Source organism: Pteropus vampyrus, unplaced genomic scaffold (assembly GCF_000151845.1).
Source record: "Pteropus vampyrus isolate Shadow unplaced genomic scaffold, Pvam_2.0 Scaffold46, whole genome shotgun sequence".
NCBI lineage: Eukaryota > Metazoa > Chordata > Mammalia > Chiroptera > Pteropodidae > Pteropus > Pteropus vampyrus.
In genome coordinates, this window is record NW_011888827.1 from 3,274,723 (window position 1) to 3,295,171 (window position 20,449).

The 20,449-nt window shown below is 49.2% G+C and overlaps 1 long non-coding RNA gene across 1 annotated transcript in view; it reads right to left on the reverse strand.

Moving 5' to 3' along the window:
• Positions 1-2,130: 2,130 nt before the first annotated feature.
• LOC111739038 overlaps positions 2,131-20,449 on the reverse strand; it is a 59,033-nt gene continuing 40,714 nt past the window's right edge. Inside the window, exons 2-3 of the long non-coding RNA XR_002780072.1 lie at positions 3,297-3,398; positions 2,131-2,505 (exon numbers count right to left, since the gene is read on the reverse strand). This is a non-coding gene — a long non-coding RNA (uncharacterized LOC111739038). The remainder of the gene's footprint in view (positions 2,506-3,296; positions 3,399-20,449) is intronic.

Genomic DNA, 20,449 nt, shown 5'->3' on the forward strand with positions numbered 1-20,449 from the left:
TGTGGTTCCTAAAAGTGGCCCTGAGGACTCCCGTGGTTGCAAGGGAGAAAGCAAGCAGAACTCTGTAACCCCAACTCGGCCTCAACCAAATCCATTTGGCCTCGACTGTCCTATCCTGAAGCTCTATTTAAGATTTCGTTTGACCAAAGGGCTCTCTGTTTTACAAAATGTTTGAAAGTTGCTGATTATTTTTCAAATGATCAGACCGCAGTGCAGAGTGGTGGGGAGAGGCACGTGGGGTTGTACAGCTACTTGCTGGCATTGTCTGGGGGTGGTACGAGCTCTCCCTTCACGATCGTCAGTTCCTTTCACTACTTCTTACCAAGGTGGCTCTTAAGTGAGACCTTGGGAACCACTGCGTCATAAGGGTTTTGTGACCTCACACGTCACATAGCATCCTCCTAGAGGTCTGGACATGTGGATCTGGACTTACATGTCGGAAAATCTGAGTCGCCACTCTCCTGACAGATATCGCTTGAAAATTTTCACTTAAGACAAGAAGAAAAAAGTGTCCCATTTAGGTGTGTTTGGGTGTCTCATGTTAAGAGCCACGCACAGGATGAGAAGTGATAAATAGCTTTGGCGACAAGCCGTATAACCGTGTTTGCGTGCTTTCCTGGGTGTCTGGCTGTCAACAGCAAAGATGGAGATGAGGGAAGAGCATCGGTCTCTAACTTAAAACAAAACAAACAAACAAAAATCTCCTAAAGCCCAACATGCTGAGATCACCAAACAATACAAGTTTTGTCATGTGTACATTCTGAAGAAATACCCTGTACTTGGACTATCCCAAGAAGCTCTTGGCTTTGAAAAGCCAAGTGATCCTTTCACCCAGAGACAGGGTGACAGGGGAAGGTATGCCCCCCGGCCATGCATCTGAGCAGACCCTGCACTCTCTCCCTGTCCATCATCTCCTGATTCCCGGAGGAGATGGGAACTGGAGCCAACTGCATCGGACCAGCGCTTTCCTGGGCTCCAAGGTAAACTGGGTGAGAAAAATGAGAGTCTCACCCAAAACAAGAGTCCTAACCAACGATGGAAAGCTACTTCCTTAGGCTCTTCTTTGGAATGTTCTGGAAGGAACAGTGCCAGGCAGTTGCGGTCACCTCATGCTGCTCCCCTCCTGTTATTAATCGCCTGGAGCAACTCTTTATAAAGTCACTAAAAGACTTCTTGGAGGAACAGCTGGCCCTACAAGGTGGAAGGGGCCTTACCAATTCACACTGCTCCTCCGCAAGCCCTGCTCCTTGGTCTGGGCCCATCTCGCCCCGCCACAGCCTGGCTACCATGGGGCTTCCAGCAGGACTCAGCTTGAGCTCACCCTTTGCAAAAGCATTTCCCACCCACTGCCCATGACCACCCCGCAGCCTCACTGGGAGGTGTTAGAAATGCAGAGTCTCGGAGCTGCCCCAGACCGACTGAATCAAGATCTGCATGTTTGCAAGTCCCCATTAAAGTGTGAGAAGCATTGGTGTCCTAAAAGTTATCTTCGAGAGAGCCCGTGTGACAAACACTGTGCAGTGGCAGGTTGTAACACCAAGATGCGGTGTGGAAAGAAAAACTAATGGCGGTTTATAAGCCCTATAGTACGAATCACAAGGCAGACTCCGGTGAAGTGTCAGGATGAACAGCAGCAGGATGAATGACTCAAGATGGATAAGGACTTCCCCAAATTCTGCTAGAGAACGGAGCCAGCTAGTAACAGTTACTGTCCAAACATCTCCTGTGCGCAGGCACTGTGCTAACTGTTTTGTGTGCCCTGCATGCATTTAATTCTTACATCGATGCTATGAGGTTGGCATTCGCATTACAAATGAAAAGATGGACGCTTTTCATACAAGCGCACTGCAAAATAATGATGTTATTCCATAAAATTGAATATTCTTGTCCCCTAAGATTCAGCAATTCCACTTCTATACGTATGTCCTACAGAAACTCAAGGCATTCATGCCGTAGGAGGCACGTACTAAAATGTTCATAAAAGTGCTGTTTTCAGTTGTTAAAAAAAAAAACAACAAAAACTGTATACAACCCAAATGCCCATCAAGAAAATGGCTGGGTAACTAAATTGTGGTATATTCATGCAATGGGATACTTTCCAGTAGGAAAAAACACAGCCTCACACAATAACAAGGATCAATCTTAGAAATATATTTAAGTGAAGAAGAAAACAAATCACAGAAAAACCCCATACAGTACAATACAACTTTTATAAAACTCGGAAAAAAAATAAAGGAAAAAAAGAAGCAAAAATAAGTGGCATGTTATTTAGGGATGCTGATATAAATAATAAACATATTTTGTTTTGTTTTTAAGGAAGGCGACCACAGACACATTCCAGATCGCGGCTTCTTCAGCGGTGAAGGTAGCGGCTTGACGGGAAGGGGCCCGTGGCTGTTGTGAAGATGCTGGGAAAGGTCTTATGCTAGGAACTGAGTTCATAAGGATTCATCATTCACTTGTATGTTGCTTGTCTTCTTTTATATGAGCATTAAGTTATAATTTCTAAAAAGAAATTAAAATGTTGAAAACCGAGTCTCAGAAAAATTGAATAGCTTGATCAGGTTTACACAGCTAGTAACTGGTGGTGCTGGATTTGAACCCAAGCAATGTCCGCAAAGCCCACGCAAACCACTGAGCTATGCTGCCTATCGTGGGGTAGGCTGGTCTCGGGCAGCTCCAAACATCACCCACAGGTGAGACTAAGGGGCCTGGGTGGACTGATGTCAAACAACCCATCTCTCTCCATGAAGGGACATGCAGACATCCCACGCCAGAAGCCATCAGGGTGAAGTCAGCGCTGGCCTGTTCTCTTCTCCCAGCTGGTATGAGGGGACCACAACCGGACTCATTCCACTGGACACACGGTGACCCTAGTTCACAAAGGGCTCTCAGAAATCTGCCTGCATTTACTCCAAGCTCAGCCTCTGTGCATTTACCGCAGATTTGTAAAATAAGGGAGAGAAGCAGAAAGCAAAAGAGCAGGTAACCTCAGTCAGATTTCGGTTCATGGTTCCAGCTCCCAACATGGCTGACAGCGTGTAAGAGGAGCCTGCCTTCGGGTGACACATCACGATTGCCCAAAGGACTTCTGTCCTCTCACGGCTTCCCAACGCTCAACTCAAGTGTTCGCAAATAAGGACAGTGACACCCAGAGAGGGTAAAAAAACTGCCCCAAGTCAAGGCTACGTGACCTTGGCCGATTGCCTTCCCTTTCTGGGCGTCCAGTTCCTCATCTGTAACAGAAGGGCTGACTCTGGGGATCCGTAAGGGGTCACCAGCTCTGAAAAACTTACAGTCGTCAGGAGAGCGAAACCCGGAGAAAATCCTCATCTCCCAGTTTTCCAGGTTCTTCTGGAAGGAGTACTCACTCCAGGACCTCTGCACTAGGAAGATCCCTCAGGTTCAAAATAACCAAAAAGTAAAAGAAAAAGACAAGAACATTTCAGGGGAAGAAAAAACAAACAAACAGGCAACCCCTGTGGCTCTATTTATCATTTAGGCCAAATTCTGGAGCGGCTTGGAGAATAATTTGGACTTCTTGTTCACTGCGTGGTTCTGATAGCAAACCTCCCCTCACCAAGTGAACACAAAGCAGAGGGAGAAGCGTGCAGAGGGAGAAGCATGCAGAGGGAGAAGCATGCAGAGGGAGAAGCATGCTGCCGGTCGCGTAGCCGGCCCCGTGCGAAAACCACGGGCGCTGGTTTAATTCACCCACTGCCTCCCAAACTGCGCTCGAAGCAAAGTCAGATGTCTCCTTTCCAGAAAGTGGAAGAGGAAAATATCAATCTGTTTCGGGGAAAGTTACGAATTGCATGTGCCTGGAATACTTGATATATGACTGTAGCCTGGTGAGCAACAAGTGATTCTTGCTGTTGCATTTGATCTCGGGATGGTAATGTGCTCTCCTGACATCATCCAAATGGGGAATGACTGAGGATGTTTTATATAAGATGGTTGCAAACTTCAAAGGCCACTCTTAACCCCGAAACCCCCCCATCTCCCTCCCTTTCTTCCTCCTTTCCCTCCAGGCCCTCCTCTCCCTTCACCCGGCAAATTGTTTCGGGGCCAAAAGTGATTGTAGGATGATCAAGAATCAAGGAACTTGTGGCAGGTGGTACCACCTGTGTCTGGACAACAGCCTCACAAGCCACATCTGCTCCCCAGTTGTGTGCGTGGGGGGTGGGGGGTCGTCTAAGAAGCATTCCCAGAGGGGCCGAGCCAGCAGCCCAGGCCGCCACGAAGGGGAGCTGGCAGGGGCTGATTCCCCATCACCCTCTGTCTGTAAGAGATGGAGGAGGGCTCCCTAGGGACCTGAGTATCAGCATGCAGGCCCTGGTTACACCCCCACATTTATCACAGATAAGGAAACTGAGGCCCCAAGAGGTGAGCCCAAAGTCCCCCAACACTGAGGAGCAGGGGCAGAAGCAGAGCTCAGGCACCTGACTTTCTGCCCTGAATTCTCCCCCTACACCAACCTGTACACACATGAGTGGGAAGGGTATCCCATTCACCTTCATCCTCCCTTAAATTAATTAAAGAGAACTTTCAGCAGGGCTTACTCTGTGCCAGGCACTGTCCTAAGCACTTTATACATGGATTAACTCATTTTCCAATCACATTAACCCAATGGTTCACAGCCAGAACTATTTTGTCCCCCCACCCCATTGTCATAATGGGATAAGGGGGTGCTACTGGCACCTAGTGAGTAGACACTAGGGATGCTGCTAAACATCCAGCACTGGACAGGACAGCCCCCCACAACAAAGAACGATCCAGCGTAAAATGTCAACAGTGCTATGGTCGGGAAACCTTACATTAACCCGTTGAGATGATGATGATGATGATGATGATGATGATGATGATGATGATTATTTATTGTAGCAGTTGTCATTGTTGTGATGGTGGTGGTACTGCTGATCATTCTCATGTTACAGATGTGGAAACAGAGATAAGTGACTTGGGGGTTCCCAAAGCTCGTAATGGCAGGGCCAGGATATAAACCTAGGCAGACAAAAACTCCCAGTAAGGACACAAGTTTCCCCTCTAATTATGCAGGGAATGCAGGAAGTCAAGTTCATCTAAAATGCCCCAGAAATACAGATCAAGCCAAAGACCTCGGCCCTCACGCAGATCCACTCCCCTCCCCAGCTGGCACATGCTCTCTGGCCTTTTTCTCCACACGTGCAGGAATGTATAGAGCTCTACAGTCCTGTTGTGTGATTGGAGAATACATAAATGAAATGGTTCTGTACTTAGCTTTTGTGACTTGTTATTTTTCACTTACCTATTGTCTTCGAAATGATTCCATAATAGAACATGCAGGCATAGATTGTTTTCAAACAGCTGCTTATTATTCCGTGGTTTGGATATCATTACTCCCGTATCAATGAGCATGTGGGTTGTTTCCAGTTTGGGACTCTTTGAAACATATGGTACAGTGGTCAAAAGTAGAGGCTTTGGAATCACAGAAATCGGGATTCGAATTTTGGGTTGGCTGTGTGATCTTGGAGGAGTTCCTCAACTTCTCTGAGCCTTAGATTCTTTTATCTGTCAAATGGGAGCCTCACGGGCTATATGAAGAGAGATGAATGCAGTGCCTGGCACATAGGAAGGTTTAAAAGTGGCAGAATTTGCTATTATTATTACTAGGCATTATTATAACATACGAATGTGGTGGTGGTGGTGATAATCCAATTAGTCAGCAGTCTGCCCAAGTCAGTTCACCCAGGAGTACCATCAAAATCCTCTAAGGGAAACTGGAACAAATGATGGATTATTTCATGTCCAAAGACTTGAAATACTTTCCCAGCTTTAACTCACCCAACTACAGGTCACTCATCAGGATCTGGGGACATGGCGGGGGTGGGGAGACTACAGAGGTTCATGTGGACCACGTTCCAACCTGACCAACACAGAAATGCCAGCATCCACAGGAAGACTCAGCCCATGAGTGCACACCGAAATAAAAATAATAATAATAAAAAAAGGACAGGGAAGTTCCATGCCCAGCTGACCCCTGAACTAGACTAGATTAAGACATGACACTTGACAAGCCCAGCTCATGATGCAGTGGGCCATGGTCAGCATGGGTTTCAGGGGGCGCCCCTATAGGAATGAGACAGCTCAGAGGCTGAGGTGGACCTCGGGGCTAAACTTTGTAAACAGGGCTCCATTTAGCTCCATCTTGGGTATTCCTCAAGAGGAGCCCCCAAGCCCGTTGGAGATGGAGGGATGAGGGATACCTCTTCGAGGGCCTTAAACAGGGGTCCTGGGGCAGAGGCTTGCTGGGGAGCTTGCAAATGGAGACGATTATGCCAAGAAAAGGTTCCCTGTTTTTATTGCCCACATCCTGGATGGGAGGGCTGGGGGCAGGGAAGGAGCGGAAGCCAATTGTAATGGACCCCTGTGGTTCCCTTCCCCTTGCTCTTCCTTCAGGGGTCTCGAAGGGCTCTACCACTCTGGCCATGAAAGTGGGATCCTAGTGGGTGGACCGATTCCAGTAGAACACCTAGAAACAGTGACTGGTCTTGGGATGGCACATGACTCAAAATAAGCCAATCAGAGATCTCCATTTTTTCCAAACTAGGAGGAAAAGGGTAATAGCTTTCCTTCCTACGATGACAAACCTTGTGGGTATGTCTCTAGCTTCTGGCAGCTATGGAGGCATCTAAGAGCACAAGGCCAACACAGGAACATCCATGGAGAGACGGAGAGTCTGGCAGCTGTCCAAACCCCCAGAAGCACTCCTCCTCATCCTCCTGGTTACCTAAGCCAACTGATTTATTTTTTGCTTAAGCCTATTTGAGTTGGGTTTCTGTCATTTGCAAATAAAAAGGTTCTGAGTAATACATCAAACAAACCTGATAAGGCAGTGCTGCAGCTGGGTATGGTTTAAGTGGGCGTGAGCAACATCTCAGCGACACCTGAGGCTCATAGATCAAGGGTTCCGGAAGAGTCCTTGATCATATTAGCCCCTCAAAGACCATCATCATTTTTCAAAGACGGGAGGCTTGTCTGACCCAAAGCAAGAACCAGCCCTCTCTGTCCTTGGCAGTGGTCCTGCACTCCTACGAGCATACTAGACACGATTCTTCCTGAGGGCCAGCACATGCTCGGGTTCCTGAGGGGCAGCTTTGGAAAGAAAGACCCTCAACTCAGAGCTGGGCTGAGGATGCACATAAAAGCCCAGAGAGAAACTGAATCCTAGGCAGGGGGAAAACAGACTGTAGCCAGAAAGAGATGGGAAAGAAACAAGCTCCTGAAGGAACTGGCTCAGAACTCCCGAAGCCATGCCAAGAAGAGTAAGCCCGGGCATAGGGGAACTTGGTGACAGATCTATTTGAAAATCAGATCTCTATAGGTCAGACGTTCAGTACTCTGCCCTACACACATGGGCTCTCTCCAGGATGGCAGCTGTGCCTGGTCACCTGCCAGGCTCAGCTCCCAACCAACCAAGTGTCTAAGGGAGCACATATGCATACTTGCATGTGTACCACATGCATGTGCAAATGTACAGGCATGTGTGCACTGGAACCAAGGGGCCCTGAGATGGAGCCCCTGGAGGGCTTGCTACCCCACGTGTGTCTGTGTGAGGTCGGAGGCAGGAGGGAGGTACGATGTTTGTAAACATGGTGAGTGTGTGCGGGTGAGCAGGTGTGCGTGCCTGTGAACAGGGCAGAGGAGGGAATGGGAGTAAGAAGTACTTAAAGATTATGAGGAAGTGGGGTAAAGGGTGGTGAGACAATGTGGGAATAGTGTGTGTGTGCGCGTGCGTGCATGTATGCACGTGCCTACACATGACAAAACAGGCCATGAAAACAAGGAGTCCGACTTGACTTGTGGAAATGAAATGGGTGGGGTGTATATCTACCTGCTGGGTGTGTATGAGGTAAAGACTATGAGTGAGGGGTCTGCTGGGGGCCTCCATGCTAGCCTTTCCAGGGGAGGGAGTGGGCAGGTCCACAAATCAGGCCCCCTTCTCCCAGAATCTGCACCCATATAACCAGAAAGGGCCATGGCAGGCTGGTGCAGCCAAGGCCCTCCCCGACCTGGAAGGCTGCCTGACTTGGAAGTCCTGCCCAGAAAGGAAGACTGGTTCCTCACCCCAGTGTGCCAATGCACCTCATGTGTAGCCTGGAAGCTGGGGAAATGAATTTGTTGGGAGAGATCCCTAATTTGCTTTTCTACTCCTAAGGCACCTCTGGGTGCACAGGCAAGGGAGGGGGAGCAAACCTAAGGTGGTGGTAATCTGTCTGTGGGTGCTCACTCTTGGTGAGCTCCACACAAAGACCTTCAAGGGGGCCACCGAATCCATAGTGTTTAAGAAACACAAGCTGTGGTCTCACGGAAATGACTCTAACCACCAACGACGGACCACTGGTACAGTCCCAACTCTGCAAGGAGGGTGTAGGAATCTCTAGGATCTGCTGAGCCCATCTAAAGGGGGCTGGAACCACCAGGAACTCAAAACCACTTGTTTCTGGGCTGAGGAGCCAGGTCTCCCAGCATCTTGCTGGTGCACAAGTTAGAACAGGCCTGGCCTGAGTCACATCTCTACTTCTAATTCTGGTTCACGTCCAACACCCACACGCCATGCTGGCTATCTGGTCCTTTCTGGTTGTCCATCCTCTCAGCTCTACCCCATACTCCCTAACCCAGGCCTTTTCCATCCAAACCAAAGGATACTCATCATCCTGCAGTTCCTACCGGCCCCGGGATTGACAGGGTCATTGGCCAAAAGAAAGTGGGCTGCACTCTGGTTTCACGTTTCTACGTCTCCCCAAGCACTGTGCATGACCCACGCCCCAGTTCCTTCCTCCCTCCCAGATGATGAAATCATAGCCTCGATCTGGACCTGTTCATGCCACAAGATACATTGTCAAAATGTTGTGATCTAATTGGGTCTTTTTCAAGTCAGCTGAAAATCATCAGGCGGGGAGCCAGATGGAGCTGGTGATTAATGAGGGACATTTGGTTGCTTCTCTACATCCATCACGGAGCCCATTTGGGCGGTGGCGTTCCAGTCCTCCGCCAGGAATGGGTATGCAAGGCAGACAACTGAGGCCAAGTTTCCACCCAGTGGAGGAGCCTCTCCTGGCTTCTGTGGTCTGCCCGATGTGGCCTTTTCTCCATGAGGCTCCAGAAACTCTGGTCCACGAAAGGCTGCCTCTGAACAGGCCCCAGACTTGGGATTAGCCTCTGGTCCCCAAGCAGTCCCAGCCCCGTTAGAAGCCATGCGCGATGCTGCCATGCTCCAGCAAAGGGGAGGACAGATAGGAAGGGAGACAGAGCATTTCTGTGAGCCTGGGGAAAGAACTGGCTGCTCTTCCCTCAGATCCTGGTGTGGGGGCTCTGAGGCTCATTCTGCATGGCCATCTTCTCTCTGTCTGACAGGCACCCTGCTTTGGGATGGGCAGGCTGAGGGGTTTCAAGGGAAGGTTCCCCCTGCACAGGGGAGCAGCCTCAGGGGTGCTCTCCAGGGTGCTGGGCCTCCCACTTGCGGTGTGACCTTCAGTGAAATCTGCCTCTCTCTGAGCTTCTGGTGCCTCATGGGTAAAATGTGAGTAGCACCAGCCCTCTGGTTCTCTGGCTATAACTAGAGTTGTGTCCTCCACCAGGGCTGCTGGGAAATCAGCTGGGAGTATTTTAACAATGCCGATACCAGAGTCCACCCCTAGCAACCGAATCAGAATCCCAGGGTTCCCTGGGCACTGGCATTTCTCACAGGTCCTTGAGTGACTCAAATGCACAACCCAAGTACAGAACCCATTCACTAGAGGGATATTCCATCTTCAGCCCAGGTGAGCTCGGCTGACAGGAGGAGCCTGGAGTGTCATGTCTTGATTTCCTCATCTGAAGACTGGGGCTATTCGACTAAATTCGCCGGTAGGAATGTTTAAGGGTGTTAACGTCGAGAGGAATCTGAAAATATGTTGAATGGTTTTTTAGAGAGAAGGCAGATGGACAGTCCAAGATATCCTCGCTGTGGGCATAACAACCACATCTACCTATTATTCATTTATCCGACAGACATGTACTGAGCACCTACTGTATGCCAGCATCCCTGGGGATGCAAAACAAAAACGGTCCCTACCCCTGAGAACCTCACAGATTAGTGGGGGTGTGACATTAACCAGTCATCGCAGAGCATGGGATTACAATCTGTGATACCTGTCATGGAGACCAGGAAAGGGCCAGTGTGAGGACCTGGGGACTTGGAAAGCGTCACTGAAGATATACCTGTTGAGCTGAACTGAAGAACAGGTAAGCAGGCCACATGGTGGCGGGAATAACCCAGGCTCAGGGAACAGCATTTTCTTGTTGGCTGCCTGGTTTCCTTCTCGTTTTCATTCCTTGGTAAATGTGCTGCCTTTGACTGCACACGAGCATTTAAGAGCAAGAAAGGTACCATGTGGAGTATGGTGGCGCCACATTTCTGTGTCATAATCGCCCTTAGGTCTGTCTCTTCAGCTTCACTTAAGCTCCACGTTCTGCACACCCAGGGCCTGGCCTGGTGCCTGGAACACAATAGGTGCTCAGTTTATTTGTACTGGCTGGATGGACGAAGTGAACAAAATCTTACCTTTGTTGGCACACCTGCCCCCACTCCGAGCCAGGCCTCCAGGAGAAATTATAGCTCATCCAGGGAAGCCATTCTGCTTATCACACCCAGTGGTTCCCAGTTCTGGGTTCTGAGAACCTTAATGAAGGGGTTTGAATGAAGAGATTCTAAGAGCATAAGTTATCCCAACTGACAAACTCCTAACCGTCCTTTAAATGGTAGCTCGGATGTCCCTTCCTCCAGGAGGCCTTCCCTAATGTTCTGAGAGCCAATGGATCAATCTTCTGTGATGCCATTGTCACATTTGTCACATCTGTCACACATATTGGTTGTGTCCACCTCAACCTCCCGATATTTCAAGTAATAAGTTCCATGAGTTCTGAGGCCTATGCGGTTTGCTCGCCACCTAATCTCCAGCATATAGTCAATGTTCAATAAATGATAAATCAGTCAACATCATATGACCGGAGATCAATTATAATTACATTCAAAGCTAATCTGCATGCATGTGAAAGCATTCTGGCAAGTATGAGGATGAGGAGTGGGTGACAGGACTGACCCTTTGCTCCTGAAGAAGGCCTGACAGAGTGGGGTGGTGCGAACCTTCCGGCTAGCCCTGGCCTTTCTCAGTGTGGTAGCCCCACAGCCAGGAGCTGAGAGATCGCATCTCAAAGTCCAATCACCAGTGCTGTTGGAAAGCCAGCTAGCACAGCACTCTGCAGGTGACCGGGAACAGGAAGCAAGATGACAGTTCACTCTTTGAAAAGAAACTCAATATTAGTCTCTATTCCGAGTAGATATTGTCTCTCTCCAGGGTCCACAAACCTGTCAGTTAGTGCCGGTAGTGTGCGAACGGCCCCAGCTCGCTGCTGTACCTCTTCCCAGCTGAACACTTTTGGTTAAAATTTCACACTCACCCTGAAGTTCCCAAGACCCAGGATTTGTTTTTTTGTGATGATCCTTTTCTTTGATCAGTGAGACCAGTGAAGTGGAATTTACTGCATCATTTATTTTACGTAGCTGGGAAGTTGTCTTCTAAATAGTCCCGGGTCCTTCCTTCCCCAGACTCCAGCGACTCTGTCTCATTCGGGGCCTGGCCCTAGGATGGGGAGAAGCTGGGGTGTCGTTGGAAGAAAAGAACTTTGCCATCGGAATATCTGGCTTCTAGCCCTGCCACTGCCCATGTCCTGCCTGTTTCCATGTCTATAAAATGGGACAGTCACACCTACCATCTGGGGTTATCGTGAGGCTTAAATGCCACGGTGCTGTGAAAGCCCTTTACTATTGTTATTCTGCCATCTCATGGGGAAGGGGGGCGGAATAGGATGGTTGTCTGTAGGTCCCCAAACTAATTTCCCTTTCTGATCTCTGAAATTCTTTTAGTACAGGATTTCTCAACTTCAGCACTAGTGGCATTTAGGGTAGGATAATCCTCGTTGTGGGTGCTCTCCTGAGCACTGTGGGATGTTTAGCAGCTTTCTCTGCCTCTACCCTCTAGATACCAGTAGCATCCCCACCCCAGAGTTGTGACAACCAAAAATGTCCCAGATATTGCTCAATGTCCCCAGGAGGGAAAATCATCCCTGGTCAGGAAGCACTGCTTTAGTAGGACTGTCCTATTTCATCCCTTAAACGCGACAGATTGCCTGGAGAGAAGGGGCTCAGTGGTTCCAGTTTACAATGAAGATCCAGCTGGTTCCACCCGTAATGAGCTGTGTGAGCTCGGCCAAGTCCCTAACCTCTCTGGGCCTATCTCATTTGCGAAAGGGGGATATGGGATGAGCTGCCCTGTAGCGTTCCTTCCCCCGAGTCCTTTCCCAAGAAACAGTTTTGCCAGGCTGCGGGAGGTGTTGGGGACCTGGTAGGTGGGAGGCATGGGAAGAAGGGATGGAAACACAGAAGATTCCAGATCATGAAGCCACCATCTCCCCTGGAACCAGCCCCACAGAGGAGCCATCTTTGAGCTGAAATTGTTATTCCTCAGAGTTCCTTCAGAAGAGAGTATGGAATCGATAATGTAATAATAATGCTAACAGTGATAAACACCAAGTCACTGAGCCCTGAAAACAAGCTCCGTACTGAGTTTTTACGTGCATTATTTCATCTACTCTTCACAACAACCCGAACGACTCTCTGAAGTAGGTATAAGTATTGCCCATTTCACAGACGAGGACAGAGAGGCTCAGAGAGGTGACATAACCTGCCCGAGCCTACAGAATTATCGGATGGTCAAGCCTGGATGCAGACCCCACCCTCAACCACCCTGCCCTCACCTCCAAGACTCCTCCCGACCCAAGCCTCAGGCTCTTTTATTCTCTGAAGTCCTAGTGACAAGAGCCGCACTGAAAATCTTCCCTAACTTGACCACTGGCCCTGGGATTGAAGTGAGACATGGGAAGAGCATCAGCCTGGGGAGGGAGCAGACCAGGGGCCGGGCTTACCTCGCCTGCTTGCTGTGCGGCCCTAAGCAAGTCAGTTCTCCTCTCTGAGCTCATTTGCTCACCTGCAGCCCCCTTTCAGACATGGTGCTAAGCACGAGGTTGGCTAAGTTAAGCTGCTGTAACAAACAACTCATGAATCTTAATGATGTAAAATAATAAAATCTTGACTACTGCTCAAACTATAAGCCTAATGTCGGTCAACGGAAAGGGAGGGGGGTTCTGCTGCATTACAGAATGTTCTGTAATCATTCTCCACACCTTATGAAGCCGCCATCTCAACACGATGTTCAGGGGATTTGCTGCCACAGAGGGAAAACGGAGCTGAGTCTCATGCTGGTAATTAAACAAATGCATCACTTCCAACCACAACGCACTGGCTACAACCATTGAGGCAGCCCACCAAACAGCAGAGGCCTGGAATACGGAACCCTGTCATGTGCTCAGGAAAGAAGAGCTCGACAGAGGTGAACATGAGAAGTCTCCACCTACATCCTGAATCAGGAAGGGCTTGCAGCCCCTCCCCTCAGCACGGATCAGCCTCACAAGTCCCAAAGGAGCACTTCACCGTGTTTGGAGCACTCCTAGACCAGCCTGCTGGGTCTTGGACACCCCTGGCAGGAGCCTGACACCAAGGCCACCAGCTCTTCTCACTGCCAACCTGCCAACCCAGAGGGACTCAGACTATGGCGCTCCCACCCCTCACCCTTAGCAGCCCTGGGAGCCCGTCCCCCAAGGCCTTTCCTTGACTCTGTTCACGTGACTCAGCCCCTGCGTTTTCAGGAGGAGGAAACAATTAGAGAGCACCTGTGTGCCTGGATTTCAACTCTTTCTCTTTAGGATTCAGAGAGGGAAGTGCGCAGGTGAGCCTGTGAAAGCCTCTCGCAGACACAGAGCAAGCCCTCAATAAACCTGGCAAAAACAAAATGGAAACAAAAATACCTGTTTAATCTCCACAACAAATTTGTAGGACTAGAAACGACGATGAGATGATGGTGGTGGTGGTGGTGGTGGCGGCACTATGTCAGAGCTGTACATCTGGTATTTCATCTCATTGTCACAATAATCCAATGAGGTAGATTCTATGATCCCCTTTCCAGGCTTCTAACTATCATCTTCCAGTAGAGTCCAGGGCACTTCCGTTGGGTCTTTTAGCAAGAAACTTCTGTGGATAATATTTTAACCCAAAGGCATCTCCTTAATAAGTAAGATGTCAGATCCATGCAAGGTGCATAGGTAGGCAGGCTAGTTGGGAACCTCGTGGCAATTTCAGATCCATCCAGAAGCCTCCAGTGTCCCTCTCCGTTCCTACAGAAAGGGTAGGACAGGCAGGCTGAAGACAAGAGCTGTGGCGTTAGGTCCGAGGGTTCTTGCATCAGAAGTCCTGGATTCAAATCCCAGCTTACCGCGTGACTGTAGTTTCTTGAATGAGCCTAAGTCTCGGTTTACCCATCTGTGAGGCGGGAACATGATCTACCTCAAAGGTTGTCGGAAGAATTAAAGTGGGATGAACAGAAAGTACATGTAGCGAAATAAAACGAACAAAGAGAGAGCCCAGAGGAAAACAGACTTGTCCTAACGACGCCCTGCACCAATTTGATTGAGCCCCTGTTGCAATTAGAGAGATTCTCTCTTGATTTATGTGTCTGGTAATAAAAAAGACGCCAATTACATGACTTTTACTACCATTGATTAGTTCCGTGTTGCTGGAAACTAGGTAGGTATGTCGAGAAGACACACCAACACCACATAATTTCCATGTGGCTTTGCCACATTCCTTTCTGGTTCTCCCTGCTGCTCTCTAAACACAGAATCTGCCCAACCCTTCTGGGATCTGGTCATTTCCCACCCTGACCCCAGGACTGACGCAAGGGGCCGCTAGTCCTGCTATGCCAAACTTTTCCCACATGCCAATCCTTAATACTTTGGACCATGGCTTAGCTTCCCTTCCTCCCACAAATATACTTGGGCTATTTTAGAAAGATTTTGCCAAACAGCCTCTGAGTGCTAATGAGTGTGACTTCGGAAGAGAATTTTCCATTAGTAGGGAAGAGAAAAAAAAAGATATATCACCTTGACATCTAATAAGCAATATTGGGCCCTTTGTTAGTCAGGGTTCTCCAGAGAAACAGAACCAACAGGATACGTAGAGAGAGATACAGATCAGAGGAGATTTATTCTAGGAATTGGCTCCCATGATTATGGACGCCGAAAAGTCCAATCATCTGCGGTCAGCAAACTGGAGGCCCAGGGAAGCTGGTGGGTGATTCCAGTCCAAACCCAAAGGCCTGAGATTCAAGGGCACTGATGTCCAAGGGCAAGAGAAGATGGATGTCCCAGCTCAGGCAGAGAGCAAGTTTGCCCTTCCTCTGCCTTTCTGTTCGATTCAGGCCTTCAATGGACTGGGCGATGCCCACCCACATAGAGGGTAATCTTCTTTATTCAGTCTACTGATTCGAATATAGGCTCTTCCGGAAATACCTTCACACACACACCCAAAAATGATGTTACCAATAAGGGAACACATAAAACCAACCAACCACCACAGTTCCTTATCTCCTAACAATATCTTATGTGATAAACTACAGTTCTCAATGCTCAAGTTCAAAACTAAAGGTGCTTTTTGATGACATGCTTCATTCAACAAATGTTTCTTGAGCACCTACTACATGCCAGGCATCAGGCTGGGTAATGCCAAGGATCTGCAGTGCGGGGAGGCCATGACCCTGCTCTCCTGAGGCTTCCGATCTCAGAAGACAGCACATATAGTAAAATATAACCAAAGAAGAGAAATGTAGATCCGTGGGAAGGCTTCCTGGGAGGAAAGAGGCAACTAGGCTGGGCCCTGAAGGATAATAACACATGGGGTCCCACTGCCTGAGGGTTCAAACCCCATCTCTGCCATTCACTGGCTGTATGACCAAGGCAAGTTACTTAACTTCTCTGCCTCCCTTTCCTTATATGTAAAATGAGCATAAAAATAACACCAATCCCATTGGGTGTTGTGATAATTCATTGAATTAATACGTGTTACAGTACAGGGCCTGCCACATAGTAAGTGCTCAATAAAAGTTAGTTTTTAAGGTATGATTATCTGTTAAACAGGGCTAATAACAGATTATTTTGCTGCCAGGATGAAGAAGAGAAAAATTAAGTAAAGCACTTAGCACAAGGCCTAGCACATGGTAAGCACTAGAGAATGTTCCTATTTATTCTATGGTGGTTGCGCGTTGGCAGCAGGCGTGGGGGAGGCCAGGCGAGTGCAGGGCAGGCAGGGCAAAGCATTAATTAGCTCCCCTTCCTCTCTTTCCGGGTCCCAGGCCCTCCATTTAGCCCCACGCCCTTGGCTGCCAAGTGTCATCTCTGGCTCCCCAGCCCTGAATCCCCCCCGGAAGCTGGAGCAAAGGGAAGGCTGGTTTCTTTCGTCAGCCCTCCTCTGTTCTCAGTCAAATGTGCCGCTTTTCTGCCTGGCTTCACACATTGTAAAAAGCGGCTGTGTGCGGACTGCTTAGTGTCCACACGTGGGGCTCCTCCTGACCCGCTGTTCGCCCGCTGATGGCTCAGGGGCCCATTATTGTAATGGATTTGCTGCTGCGGAGAAGCAGGGGTTGTCGGCCTAATAAATTCCCGGCCTGCGGACCACGTCCACGGCTGTCCTTCATGGTGGCTCTCGCCCTAGCGGATTTGTTTGGTGGTTTCTGAAAGACTCATAAGCACTAATGAGCATCCTGAGATACAGGCAAGACACCACCACAGTGGGAGAAGACAGACAAGACTTTTTTGGAGAAATAATTCAAGTTTTGTTGGAGGAGGCGGGGTCATGGGTTTTTGGGTTTTTTTTTCCGTCCACCTTCTGAGAGCGTTGTAATACTGTCTTGCTACTAGGTTTCTTTAAAAAGTGCCACTAATGAAATGCATAGAAAAGTAAAAACATGTCATGCAAATGAGACACCTTTGGGAATTCTGAAAAACTAGTTAGAAGGGCTAATTAAGAAGCCGTTAAAAATAATTAATAATCATCTGCTTTTCCCAAATTCTTTTCAGTTCAGAAGTGTAAGCGACGCCATTTTTCCTTTGCTTTTTTGGAACACATAAACTTAAGTAGCAGGTCCTTCTTCTACCTGGAAATATTTTCTAAACGTTTCAGGAGTTTTTAAAGGTAATCCTATTTGTGCCCTTCCTTCCTCGGGTTTTCTTTTTCTGCATGAGCTGGTTCACACAGCAGATCGTTCGGCAAACGCAGTCAGCGCGCCATCGCCGGAGTGATTCTAAAGTCTCACTGGGAGAAAATTGTTGTGAGTTACAGGAAATTAAAAAATTCCTGCAATACCAACCCACTTCTCAAAGTCAATCTGTGGTATCCCAGCATCCACCCGACTCTGAAGTCAGGCCAGAATGAGTTTTGAAGAGTAATTTCCAGCCTTATGAAGGGTCACATCGTGTATTGAAGCCATATTGGCTTCTGTGTTTTGTAAATTTCGAACTCATTACTAAACCTTTGTCTCTTCTACCCCGAGTCTGGCTCTCACCTCGCCCTCATCAATCTGAGCCTTAAAAATCTAATGAAAAATGCCAAAACACATTTTGCATGTGGAAATGTGATAAAACACAAATTGTTACGAACCCAGGAGGATGGGCTTTCAAGGATGGGCGGGGGAGCTGTGCCAACGCTCTTCCGAGCCAGCCCACTGTGAAGCCTGTGCATGTGCCCACGAATAAAGAGAAACAGGGTTTCCCCGCTCTCCTCGGAGCCCCACTGCTCCCTGTCTTTGAGCGAAAGCCACAGGCAGTATCCACTCCACACGATTCTAAATTGTTCGGCCCTAAGTGCCCGGCTTGAAGACTAACCACGGGACATTTTCCTTCTAGAAGGCATGTACCAGAGGTCTCTGTGTTCCCACAGAATGCTGTTGGCCTCTGCCTACGTTCTCACAGAGTGGCTCAGTTAAGCTGAGGACACCTTGAGAGTTTCACGTGATACCTCACAGTGGACAAGGAAACCCCACCACTGGGCTCTGTGATTTCTGGGACATTAAGAAGCCGATAAAAGCGATGGGAACTTCTACACACACACACACGCACGCACGCACGCACACACGCACACACACACACACACAGTCTCTCTCCCCTCCCTCCCTCTCTCCCCCTCATTCTTGCTCTTTCTTGCATCTCATTTTAAAGAGTCCACAATAAGATCCCTCGATGCAGGCAAGTATTACACCTGAGCTCCCGTCAGCTGGGTAGATGGAAGCCTGGAGAAGCGAAAAGAACACGAACTTGGAGGCAGGTTGACCTGGGTTTGCAAGTCAGCTCTGCCATTTCCTGGCCGTGTGGCCTTTAACCTTTCTGAGCCTTGCTTTCCTCTCATGTAAAATGGAGATAATACCCAGTTTTCAGGTTTGTGCTGATAATGGGTAGAAACGTGGCACAGGGCCTGCTGCTGAACTTGACGCATGGGGCTCAGTAAGTGAAGTCTGATTCTGTTCAAATGGTTCTGGGCTCTGCTTTGGCAAGGGGAGGTAGGCCCTGGAGTTGGTTGCTGGGGAATTATTGCTGAGTGCTGCTCAGGAAACTCTGGATTCAGGGATGAACAGCTCTGTTCTTTAACACCCAACCTGACACCTCCTAATGAAATGTAAATGAGAGTTCTAACAAGCCTGGCATTTGCCGGGGGAAAAAGGTGCTAGCAGACAGTCACAGACAGGGCAGCCATTTGGAATGAGCCATTGTGTCTGTCTGTGTGGGGCTGGTTTGCAGAGAGAGGACGTCGGCTTTCTCCTATGAAGGTGGCCCCGATGTGGGGGCCTTCATGAAGACTGACCTCCCCAAGAAAGATCCCTCTGGGCCTTCCCAACAATCGTCATCACAGCCGGAGGGTCTGGTGACCGGACTGAAAATGGAGACATCCTAACTCTGGGGGTTGGGCTGGCCCTCCTGGCTCCTGCCTCCCTTGGGCTAGTCGGGGGTAAGGGCTGCTTGGAGAGAGCCCAGGCCCATGGCCATCATAGGACCTGCACTCAGTGAACCTGTACAGACACAGCCTCCACGAGCCCAAGAGGCCAAGGCCCATGAGGGCTGCCGCCTGGCAGGGCTCTCCTAGGGGCACCTGTCTGACCATAGCTCCCCTCAAATGTGAATCCTCCCGGTCTAGGAGATGTGGTTCTTGAGACAAAGACTAGAGCCAGCCTCTGTGCATGGGCCCGGGGGCAGAGGCACAAAGGAAAATTAGGCCACCCTCTTCGGAGAGAGCCAAACATCCGGCGTTTTTACAGCAGCTGTTTGGAGCTATTAGCCAGCAGTCCAGGAAGTTCATACACATTTTTATCTTTTTGGTTCCTGACCCATGGCTGGAGCGTGAGAACTACGCCTTTACAAGTAGTGCACCTAGCCTACCACCCAGCCCCCACATCTCAGCTCAGCCAGCATGCTGCACTCCTTGGCCTGTCCCAGAGCCGGAGAGTTTGGAGATGCCATGCTACACTGGGGAGGAAATCCAGAGGCGAACTGGAGGGATCTGTAACTCAGAATGCATTTAGCGCCATACTTACGGACTCATCAAGGATGAGAAGGGGCCCAGTGAACCTGACTGCATTCCGTAAGGGTTATTGTCTCCTATGGGGGTGGAGTTCTTAAATGTCGGGATGACCAAAAACTGCCTAACACGAAGGTATGCTATAACTAGCTCATTACTCTGTAGTTATGTTAACTTCTATCTTCTCTCAAAGGGAGGAACTTAAATTGATTTGGCTGTTCCTTCAGCACCTATGGAACGAATGGTCAATAAATTTCTTCAATCAATGAATAAAAGAATTAATTGCCCACAGAAAAACCTTGCCCAGCATCCAGCCTGAGGGAAGGCATGAGCTAAAGCCCTCAGACATCTGTGATGTCTCCCCGAGCCCTGGGGTCTCCAATCTCAAGGAGGACCTGGCTGCATCCCAGGCCCCCCTTCTCCAATGCCAGAGATATCACAGAGTTTGTCCCTGAGTCCCCAGTGTGCTTGCTTTGGTTGCCCCAGCCCGCCGGCTTCCTCTTCCCAAGGAATACTTCCACAACCAGGGAGCGCAGGGAGCCAGTACATGGGCAGCCACCTCCAGGCCTTACTCTGGCCCGAGAGTGTGGTCACTCAGCTGACAGGCTACTAACTACCCCTGGGCCACTGCCCTCTCAGCCAGCTTCCGTAAACTCTGTTCTACCTGGGCTCGCCCCTCTCCTCACTCAGACCTCAAATGTCACCTTCCCCACACCCCAACTGCGACAACCCAAATCCAACAAGCGTTCAGCACGTGATCCGTAAACAGGCTCATTTTGATCTTCCTGCCACCTCCAAACTGCTGCAGAGGAGATGATGGGAACAGAGTCCCTGGGGCGCTGTTGGGGCCTAATGCATCACATGTGCTGAGAGAGGCCAGGTCAGGCCGGACATTTGCAGCTCTGCTCCAAGCCG